Here is an 11,030-nt window from a genome sequence, read left to right as displayed (position 1 = left end):
CTAATTAGACAAATATATATTTTTTATTTATCAGGCAAATATATATATTATTTTCTTGAGTAAAATAAAAAGTAAATAAATTGAATTCAAAAGATTTTATATTTTATAAATCTGTTAAACATCCTTCAAAAAAAAAATGTAGCTATTGATCAATACATTTTAGTCGGCGAGTTTAAAAATATGATAGAATTAAATATACAAAAAATTAATGCATTTATATCGCGTTTTAGTCGTATTTTATTATATTAAAAATAATTATTGCCTTTTTCCTCGTTTGTAGATAATCATTATAATATGTCTATTATTACAACAACATAGAACAATAACGAAATAAATTTGGAATTTAATTAAAATTAGAAGCTAGCAATGTAGAATGATAAAATATAAAAGAGAGTAACTATTTTTGTATAATTAAAAGTAATAGTAGAGAATATATTAAAACAAGTGAAATAAAGAAAGTGTGAATCATTGAATAATTTTTACATTAAAGTCGTCGTTCTTTATTTTTTTCTATTTTGTCAGACCTTATTTTTAATGAAATTTTAATGCCGTTATGCGCTGCTTCATTGCATCAATATCCGTAGTGGATATTGTAAGGTAGAAATAGATACCAACGGCAGAAATAAAGCATTACATCGAAGCGATCACGTACGCTAACGAACGGCGAAAATAGTTTCTTTTACGATGGCACGTTTTGTCGAGAAAAGTAGCATAAACCGTCTTAGTGCATCAATAAAGGATAGCTAGTTGCTTCTGCAAAGTGCTTTTGCAAAATTCCACAATGTATAAAATGTAATAGCAGGAGTTCTTTAAATCATCTTCGAGAGCAGCGAAGCGTAACTTTTTCGCGCTTCACAAATCCGCAAAGTATTGCTGGAAGTATTATCAGATCGATATATATATATATATATATATATATATATATATATATATGTATGTGTAAAAAAGTATTGATTTTAATTTTTAAAACTATGTCACGATAATTAATCACGATAATAATTCAGAAATGTTGCCAATCCATGTTACGATGTCAACGTGAAAAGAAACGCTGCGTTTTCTGCAGAAATTCTACGAATGTAGTGTGCGTATCTCTTTGCACTCTCCACTTTTTTACGCTTCATATGAATTGCTTCATACGAAATTTCACGAAGCCTCCTGAAATGTCCGTGACACTTCTCACTGATTCCGGATCCATTGCTGAGATAGCGATCCATGTCGTGGGAGCCGCGAATTCGAAAGAACGAGGGAACGGGGGAAAAAGAAGAGGACGGCGGGTATGGCGAAGGCTGATTTATGTGTCATTCCGCAAGTCGACACACCCGCAGCTCGAGTGTGAAACAAATAAATTTCAGGCGAAACAGGGCGCGTCCGTACGGTTAAAGAGCAACCTGCCTCGCTCCTTGATCATTAATCAATCGGCGAGACGAGAAGCGGAGAACCAAATTGTAGCGAATAGAATTACACGGAATATGACCCCCCCTCCGCGCGCCGTCATTATCCTTCTACTCTAGTCATTTCTAAAATTGGACAATAAATATTTGTAAAAGTCCTCTATTTATAAATTTAACGAAAAGAAATGAGTGTCAGATTAGCAAATATGCAAATTAAATGGAATGATGTCAATAAAGTATGCTTGTGAAACAAGTGTTATTTGACTATAACTGTTCACGAGTTAGCGATGAATAAACATATCTCCGAACTGATGAGGTTCTTCACGAGAAAAATAATCGAGAATTTTCTTACAAAACTTTTTTCTCGAAAGAAATAATTTTGGAATTCGGAACAATCATAATTACATTATTTACGTATGTTTTAAACTTGAATGAAATTACGCAAACTCCCTCTAACGACCATGTGTCATGCATATGTTGTTAAGTTTATTTCAACAGCAGATATTAAAATAAAGAGAGAGAGAGAGCAAAATTTTTTATAAAATAAAAATTTATTATTTTATATTTATTATTTAATTTAAATAATATCTCTTAATATATTAATTATATCTTTTTAGTATAATTTAAATTTTAAATTGATGTATTTTTTATTAAATAGAATTGCGCACATTGATTTCAGAATCGATTGTTCTAATGTAGTTAATATGCATTGATTTTGATATTAATTTTTTCAACATCACAAATCGAGAATAATGCTATCGATTTCGCGATCGGTTGTTCCAATATAATTACTTGAACCGATTTCACGCACTAATTAGAAATCGGTTGTTTCAGTGTAACTATTACTTGAATCGATTTTATGCGCTAATTAGAAATCGGTTATTTCGATGTAACGCGATTACTTGAAACGATTTTATCGATATCGAAGATTGTTTCGTACGGCTTTAATGTATATTCTTGATTCAAAGTTATAAATATAATTTTACAAGATATCGATATCGTGCAAATAATACAAGAATAATAAAATATTGTAGAGTAAGAGTATCGCGTAAAATACAAGATTACGATGAATTTCTTTTCAAAGACAAACTGCTCTTCGTGGCAAACGGAGCATGTAACCGAAAGCTCGCGCATGCAATTAAAGGACGACCGCTTCTGAACTTGTTATTCAATCAATTTTGTGTTGCAGCGCATCGCATGATCCGTTTCTCGTTTCTGATGAGACGGAGTGCAGAAATAAATCATACTTACGAAACTTTCGACCGTTCGAAGCTACGAGAAGGGAGCGTTTCGTTTTGCGAACTTGAGCGGCAACTTTATTTTTCGTTGATCGACAATATTGATCACAAGTGTCAATCATAATTAAAGTTAAATTTAATCATATTAAAAAGAAACATAGTTACGTAAGATAATACAAAAATTATGTTTAATTATTTATTATTTATTTTTCTTTAATTATAATATTTAATTGTTAAAAATATATATTAATTCTCAAATTGAAGATAGCTAATGCATATAGAATTTCTATTTTTTTATATTTTTTAATTATAATGGTAATAAAAAGAAGAGAAAGAGAATGTTCCTTGTTTTATTGTCCTTATTCTTTTAATGATTGACATTTATAATTACCGTGTGCAATAATTAGCGACTACATGTAGCCATTCGCTTCTATATGTTTATACAAAGTTCGTCATAGACCTTCACTCTGCGTTTTATCGCCTAACGGACTACAAAATTAAACTACTCTTGCGAAACTTTCTTCCCATCGCCCGAAGCTGCATCCTGTGAAAAGGAGCGCTCTGTTTCTTATCGAGATTAAATGGCCATTTTATTTCTTGCCCATCGACAACGTTAATCGCGATTATTAAGACGGGCTATCATAAAAAAATTTTTACTAAGCATTAAATACAAGATATGAATTAGAAATACAGTTGTATTTCTTCATATTCTTGAAGAAATGTTCAATTACGAATTACACATTTAAACGAAATGCGGTAGCAATGTACTCTATTTAAATGTGATACAATTTTAATCGGTTTAAATGTCAAGATATATATATATATATATATATATATATATAATAAAAATTACTCATTATTTTGTTTATATCTGCTTTAAAATTAGGGCGTCGCGTACATCGATCTTTTCATAAAAATAAGATTTTTATTAGTATATCATATTTTATATTATTTAATTACTTTCTCTCACACATCAATCAATCATAATTTTAATTAGTAATACATCTCTTTCTCTCTCTCTCTCTCTCTTTCTCTCTTCGATAAAAATATCTCGCGGCAGGAAATTTAATGGCAGTAAGACTAAATACGGAACGCGAAATATTTCCCGGCAATAATCTGCCGTTTTCCGCAGTGTCCTATCGAAGAGATGTATGTTAATACATGTTAGGTAACGAGTTTATTAACTGCTGCAACGCGATGGTAGCGGTTCCGCCATTCTAATAGTATATACGAGATAATTTAGCGCTATAGTTTTTTCGAGTGTGTTTACGGTCCGCGAGCCGCCAGGTACTCCTTTAATATAACTCGGGATTCCCTCCCGAGTACGTGTATATAAAACAAGAGTGTCGAGGAAATATAAATAAAGGAGAGATCGGTAGAAAACGCAAAAAGCCTAATCTCCTCGCGCGAATCTGTTACGTTGTTACCCGCGTGAATATGTTTTTTTTTCCCCTCCCCCTGTAATTACTTTCAGTTAAGGATAATGGATGGAGTGAAGCGGCCACATCTCTTTGGCCGCGTGGTAAATGCAAACATCGCGATCATTGCTTTAGTATCTACTTCGTCATAAAGAGGATATTAAACGGGTTTACACGGATCTTTAGCGAAAGAGTATACGCTGTATGTGGTACATTATTATATGTATATATATATATATATATATATATATATATATATATATTGTGTATATAACCGGGACAACGTATATGATAGCATAGAATAAATGAGGCAACTACGTCATTATTTAAGAATCTGATTTTCCGCGTAATATCGTGTTTTTTTACGTTATCAAGTATTTAGAAATTCATCTCGCTAGTTAAAGAGACACTGTCACTTGCATACAAAAGGAGGGACGAAGGGAAAAGTTCCGCGAAATTTTTATCTAAACTCCTAATTTAAACTCCAATAAAATGTTATATATTTTTTATACTTTCTTAAAATACAGCTTTAAATATTTTTTTTAGTGATTATTTATAGTAAAAATGTTAAAGCGTGTAAAATTGCTTTAATAAATTATATCCTGTTTTGTTATTATAGCTTGTATTTTGCGTAAAACTTTATTCTTCAATTAATTGTAAACTTCTATTATTTTTAAAAACGTTGAAAAACGAAAAATTGTTTTTTTTTTTAATATTATAATATTCAGCAAGAAGTGATAGTATTTATTCCCGTTATTAAAATGATAACGATTGCAAATTGATTGAAAAATCTGTGAAAAATAGTGAAATAATACATTAATAATCGTTAATTATTAAACTATCTGTATCTGTACAACTCTAATTATATCTATCAAAAGAATTTTTAGGGTAATGTATGCCTTAAATCAATTAATATATGTAATCGTGTTACACATATATCAATTCTACATATATGTCGTGCAACTTACAATTAATTATTTATGTATGCTAATATGCGGTATGTACCACTTTTCTCTTCGCACATTCTTTAATTTTATTGCTTACGTTCCATCTGCTTAATACGCACTGATAACAGACTTTATAGCGCTACAAATTATATTACGAGACATTATCGCGCCAAGTTATTACGATCACGTTCGCGTTGTATTTGATAAGACAAGAAAATTGCGGAACAAAATAGCAAACATAAGAAGATGTGCCTCAAATAATTGACAATATTTAATCCCGACTTAGAATTTTAAAACGACTTTGTAATAGGATCGTCGGAACTGCCATGTATACCACGTTTCTTAGTAGCAAAGTCCTTAAACATTTCATAGATAAGAAACATATTATTGAAATATTGAGTGTGTGTAATATCCGCTGAATAACGCGTTACGCTTTATTTTTACAGATAGAATCGTTTACCATAACCATGATGAAGAAACTAATCTTCTTTTCTAGCTCTTCCGCGTTTATATGAACTTTATTGAAACACGTTTTCGAGATTGCTCAGTACAGGTATGTACGTATATTCCGCACACCTTATTGCCGCAAGCGACATTTTACGCTCACCGCGTGCCGTTTTAGAAACAAAACATAAATTTAGTATAAAGTTCGATCAAGTTGGGTATTTAACACACTCGCCTCATGAGCGATAATAATCACTCATACCATACTTTCGTTCGCTTATGTCGCATACCTACATACGATTATTCGCGGATGGCTCCAGGACAGCTCTTACGCGAGATAGCGACTTTCACCGCGTTTGAGATAACAATTTGTTCCCGAGACGATTAGAGCAAAGTTTTCCGAATAATGTTCTCGAAGACGTATCATAAAATTGAAGCTACGCAATAACTTTTTATTATAAATAAAAATATGTTGAAGTATGTTAACTCTTCACGGTATTGTATTAAGATAGGGACTTGACAGTACTTTGATAACGGCAAATCCTGCGTATAATATTCCTTCTAAAGTTCGAAATAAGAATGTAAAAAGATATTAAAAATAGAAAAGTTATTTTATCCCGATTAGTTAAGGATATGAAGATTTGTATGCACACAGCAGAGGTCAGCTTTAAATCACCAATAACCGTCGATAATAATTATATAGCACACTCTTAATAATAAGAATAAATAAAAAACAATAAAAAAGTGAAGACTATCATGACACGATTCGATTTAAAATTCGATTAAAAAAAAAGCAATAAAGAAAGAAAGAAAAAGATGAGTAGTGTGTTGCAGCTGTTATAGTGTTTGATTTTCGAAAGTAACGGGATTAGCACAATTTACTTTGTAGCTCAATAATTTCATGGGTACTAATCGAGGGCTTGCACAACGACGAAGCGGACCAATGAGGCGTATGTGTGCTCGAGAAAAATTCGCAGTGGTACGCGAGATCGATCCGCGTCCTGCGATATTAAACGCAGCTCTCATAGTGGCGTAATCGCTCGCCAAACGGCATAAGATTATGCGGCGAAGAGGAACGATTTCCGAGCAGTTTTATTTTTCATTTTCTTCTTCCTTCTTTCTCCTCCCGCTTAACCTTTCGCGGATCTGCGGCGATATCGAGTCTTCGCGGTCGATAGTTTCGCGTGTGTATCTCAACATTCTATCTGCACTTCGATGCTTATTAAAGCGCCATGGTTTGTGATTTGCGTACATTAAGCGCGTGTGCAATAATGCACGCGCGCCTGCAAATTGTTTTTGTACTGGGAGAGAGAGAGAGGAGCTCTCGGTAGCGCGAGCATGCCCAGTTGAGAGACAGTTTTCCTATAATCTTCCCGTTTTAGCGAGATTAAAGTGTCGATCGAAAGTGTCGCGGAGTTATTTCCATCGCTTTTACTAGACAAATTTTGAAATTGATACAAAATCTCAATTTAAAGTACTAATATATTTTAAAGACATAACGAGACAATTTTTACGCTTTAGTTTTCTGATAAGTAAAAAAAAAAAAAAAAAAAGAAGAATGCGCGGAGTTATTTCCATCGCTTTTACTAGACAAATTTTGAAATTGATACAAAATCTCAATTTAAAGTACTAATATATTTTAAAGACATAACGAGACAATTTTTACCCGTTTAGTTTTTTGAAAAAAAAAAAAAAAAAAAAAAAAGAAGAATGCTATGTCTTATCTCATGCGACAACTTACGAAGAAATCCAATTTAGTATAATTTTTCAAATTTAATTTCGTTGTTCTTGATACAATTTGACTTTCTTTCAATACAACTTATTTCTATAATATATATAACTTATTTTTAAAAGTTTATATTTTTCTGCTTTATCAATTGCAATTTATATTAGTTTATTTTAAAACGCGTTACTTGTCTCGTATGTAAAGGATTAATATTATCAAAATTTTTTTGTCCTCTGGGACTCCTCTCGGCATCCGCGTTGCAGATTGAAAATCTGGATGAAGCAAGCCGTCCTTGCATTTCGCAGTGCGAAATGAATAAATTAAATTCAAAGGGCGACAAAGTACGTAATTATGCGCACGTCGCGCAATTGAACGCGCTATTTAAGCGTGCATAAATCGCGCCTCAGATCCCATCTTCTGTATGTACGCGGATTCAGAATAATCGAGGGCGCAATAATTAACGATTTTTTGCTTAACGAAGCTTTCATTACGCGCTCCGAACATTTATCGCTCATCGTAACGATCGACGAGACATTAAATTCGCAATTTTATTTGACAGCACGACACTATAGTCGTACATTTTGACGAGATAAATGTTAAATTACGTGTATCCTTGCCGCAATCAAAAATATCGATTGCTCATTGAAATTTTTCGTCTAAAAATAACAGTGAGATCGACTTTCTGAATTTGAGATCATCATTATTTGTAATGTTCTTCGATACAATCAAATGTGTTATTTATTAGAATAACAAAGTTATAAATTTCAACAATTATGCAAAGTTGCAGCTGTTTTAAATTTAAAGAAAAGTTAATGACTTTATTTATTTATCTTCTAAAAAAAAATCTATTTGAAAATCAGGATTAAATATATTACTTTATAAATTGAATTACATGACTTAATTGAAATATTTCAATCTGTTTAAAGAGCAGTGGACACGCTAGTAGTTGTTGAAGTTGGTATAAATTAAGTAGAGGAAGAAGAGAGAGGAGCATTCGGAGATATCGGGCATCTCAGTGCCTTTCTCATGCTCCACGAGGATAATCACCTGCTCGTCTAAGATGCACTTGAAAACGTGCTTATACGTTAAAGCGTGTAACCATCTATTTCTCGCGTGCAAAGGTCTTCGTCTTATCTGCCTAGCTTCATCTTGTCAGACTGTCTCCTTACTAGGCACGATGACAATTTACCGTTTCCGTAAAAACTTGACGCGAGTTATGCGTACTTAACTTAACCCATTTTACTAAATCTAACTAACTTTTACATAATATTATCCGTAAATACACAGACCGTTCTTTCAACATAATTATACGGGCAGATAATCGAGAATATCCGTGATATAAAAATGAAAAATGTATTAGCGGCGTGTAATATAATTCTCTAATTAAGGATAAAATAAATGTAGTATATAAGATGTAGATCGTTGTAAAGTTATCTTTTTTTTTTTCAACTGTTCAATTTCCAATCTTCTTGAAATTCAGCATACTATATTTCTCTTTATTATACATGTCATTAAGGATCATCCTGTGTTACGCAATATCGAAAAACAAAAAAATTCATTACTGTTTTTCTCTTTTCTACCTTAAGTCTTGTACCGCGAAACGTAATATGGTAGACGACACAAAGACAAAGAGTTGTTTACTCAAGATTTAAAATGTGCTGAAAGAATTCCAAAGTACCTACATCATTAATAGAAGAGTTAATATGGAACACGTCAAATCGATGTGTTACACCGGGATGCCGTTGTATTTACTTTTCCCACGTGAAATTCATCACGAGCCATCCACGCATGCATCTTCGTTAGAAATTCTCATCTCGTGCGGTAAGCAACGTCAAGAGTATTGTCCACCGCGTAGATGAGACGAGCATGAATTTCCGAAACCCATCGAAGGTAAACGCTTTCGAAAAACTTGGAGTTCAACTCCAAGTTACGGAGTGAAAAACGAATGAGATTTTATCCTCTTTATATTTTGTTGCATTATAAAATTTATTTATCTTTGAAGCTTTGAAGGATTTAATAGTTTATCGCATGTATCTTCTGCGTGGAAATTAATTCATAAAAACGAATAATAATGTTTCATCTAACAACTAGCTACTCAAATAAATAGAAAATAGATAGGAAACGAGAAAATGTCTTGTAAATACGTATCTTGCTTCGTTTAAATACGTCAAGGATTATATCTCTCCTCGATTACTCGTGTCTTAATTACATGACTATTGCGTTATTATCGCAATCAAACGAAAGATATAAATAACTATGTAATAGCATAAATATCGAGATACAACAGGAAGCATCGACTCACCCATTTATCTCTTAGCATTTTCTCTCCGTGCGTCCTTTCGCCACCAGCTGCGATCACCATCGCGCCATCGCCGTCATCTTAGGTCCGCGGGTACAAGCGGAGGGGAGGAATCATCGTGGATCTTTAAGGCAAAACGAGGAAACGAGACGTGAATTCGTTGTCGCCGTTCGCGACGGCGGGCCTAATTAACGGCATGATTTACGCGGCGTTACGTTTTTCGGGCCGGACGACGATATAACCCTTTCCCATGATCCCGCTCGCGCGATGTGTTCAATAAAACACGGCTCTTAATTGCGGCCGACAATTAACTCGGATGAGCAAGCGCGCGACGAGAGAGCTAAGAGGATACGGCGCGCCTCGGATCACGTCACATTTGTCAGCGGCTCTAAACGCCGGATCCTAGTTTTAATGGGCGCCCACCTCGCTCGCGAGGGCACCCATTAACGTTTCCTATCCGTGGGACAAGAGCCAGTTACGCGGATGATACGCGTCATCTTCGGGGGATCACGACGAGAAGCGCTCGCTAAACTCCGAGATGTATATCGTAGAACGCAGGATTTCCTAGAATAATGGCGAGATAATTTCGTGAAGTGTCTACTATGACCTGATTCAATCATCCCGAGATTGGTGTGAGTCGACTTTTAAAATGCCGTTGTCCTTCCTGTAAAAAAAAGATATTCTCGTGTAAATTTTTTTTTTTATATATAAGACAGTTTATATTATTGCATGTAAATCATTTTTGGAAACATGAGTTTGAAAATATATTGATATATATTTATATATTTCTAATATATTAATATCTTGTTAAAAAAATTTCTGTCAGATTAATTGGAAATTTTATTTCCATGAAAAACAAGGAAGCATTCTGATGTGGTAAATTATATATTTATGTAGTAAGTATATATATTATATATAGAGTGTATATTTTTGCGCATAGAATTTGAAAAATATCGACTTCTGGAAAAATCAAGGGATAGCAAATCAGTTTCTTTTTTAAAAAAAATAGAATCTCTTTCCAGAATAAAAAATGATAAGAAGATATTTTCCATTTTCTATTTTTCTCTTTCTAATTGACTTTTCATCGAAAAATCATATGCTTTTCGACCGTACGAGTTTTAATGTACGATATATATAGCAACGCGTCCACCTACGTGGAACTAATAACTTTAACCGATATTCTACCGAGATAAGACATGGATGGATCATAAGTATCAATCATGGTACATGCGTAGTCGCATTTATCGGTACTGCGCTACATAATCATTGACCTCTGACGAGATTTATATTTTGCTGTCGATACAAGGTTGCCTAGTAGACAACTGTCGGCGCCAACTCTTGCATACTATCCTCCCGAGTGTATATAACACCTTTGTATAGCCGCATTAGAACCGGAATTGCTCTGAATTCATTATAACTGGCCGGTCAGATTGATTCGAATTGATTGGGAAGTAAGCTTAAAAATATATTAATTTAATTTTCTTAATATATTAATATCTTGATCTTTATTAATTGTCTTAATATATTAATTTTAGTATATTAATATTATAAAGGATTTCATCAAATT

General features: G+C 33.2%; 1 long non-coding RNA gene across 1 annotated transcript in view; it reads right to left on the bottom strand.

The window, feature by feature from the left end:
• The window catches only part of LOC115243485, an 86,044-nt gene that overhangs the window by 49,315 nt on the left and 25,699 nt on the right, over positions 1–11,030 (bottom strand). Inside the window, exon 2 of the long non-coding RNA XR_003885234.1 lies at positions 9,467–10,127. This is a non-coding gene — a long non-coding RNA (uncharacterized LOC115243485). The remainder of the gene's footprint in view (positions 1–9,466; positions 10,128–11,030) is intronic.

Source organism: Formica exsecta, unplaced genomic scaffold (genome assembly GCF_003651465.1).
Source record: "Formica exsecta isolate Colony F162 unplaced genomic scaffold, ASM365146v1 scaffold72, whole genome shotgun sequence".
Classification (NCBI taxonomy): domain Eukaryota; kingdom Metazoa; phylum Arthropoda; class Insecta; order Hymenoptera; family Formicidae; genus Formica; species Formica exsecta.
The sequence above is the reverse complement of the archived record's forward strand: the minus strand, read 5'-3'. Positions and strand labels throughout refer to the sequence as shown.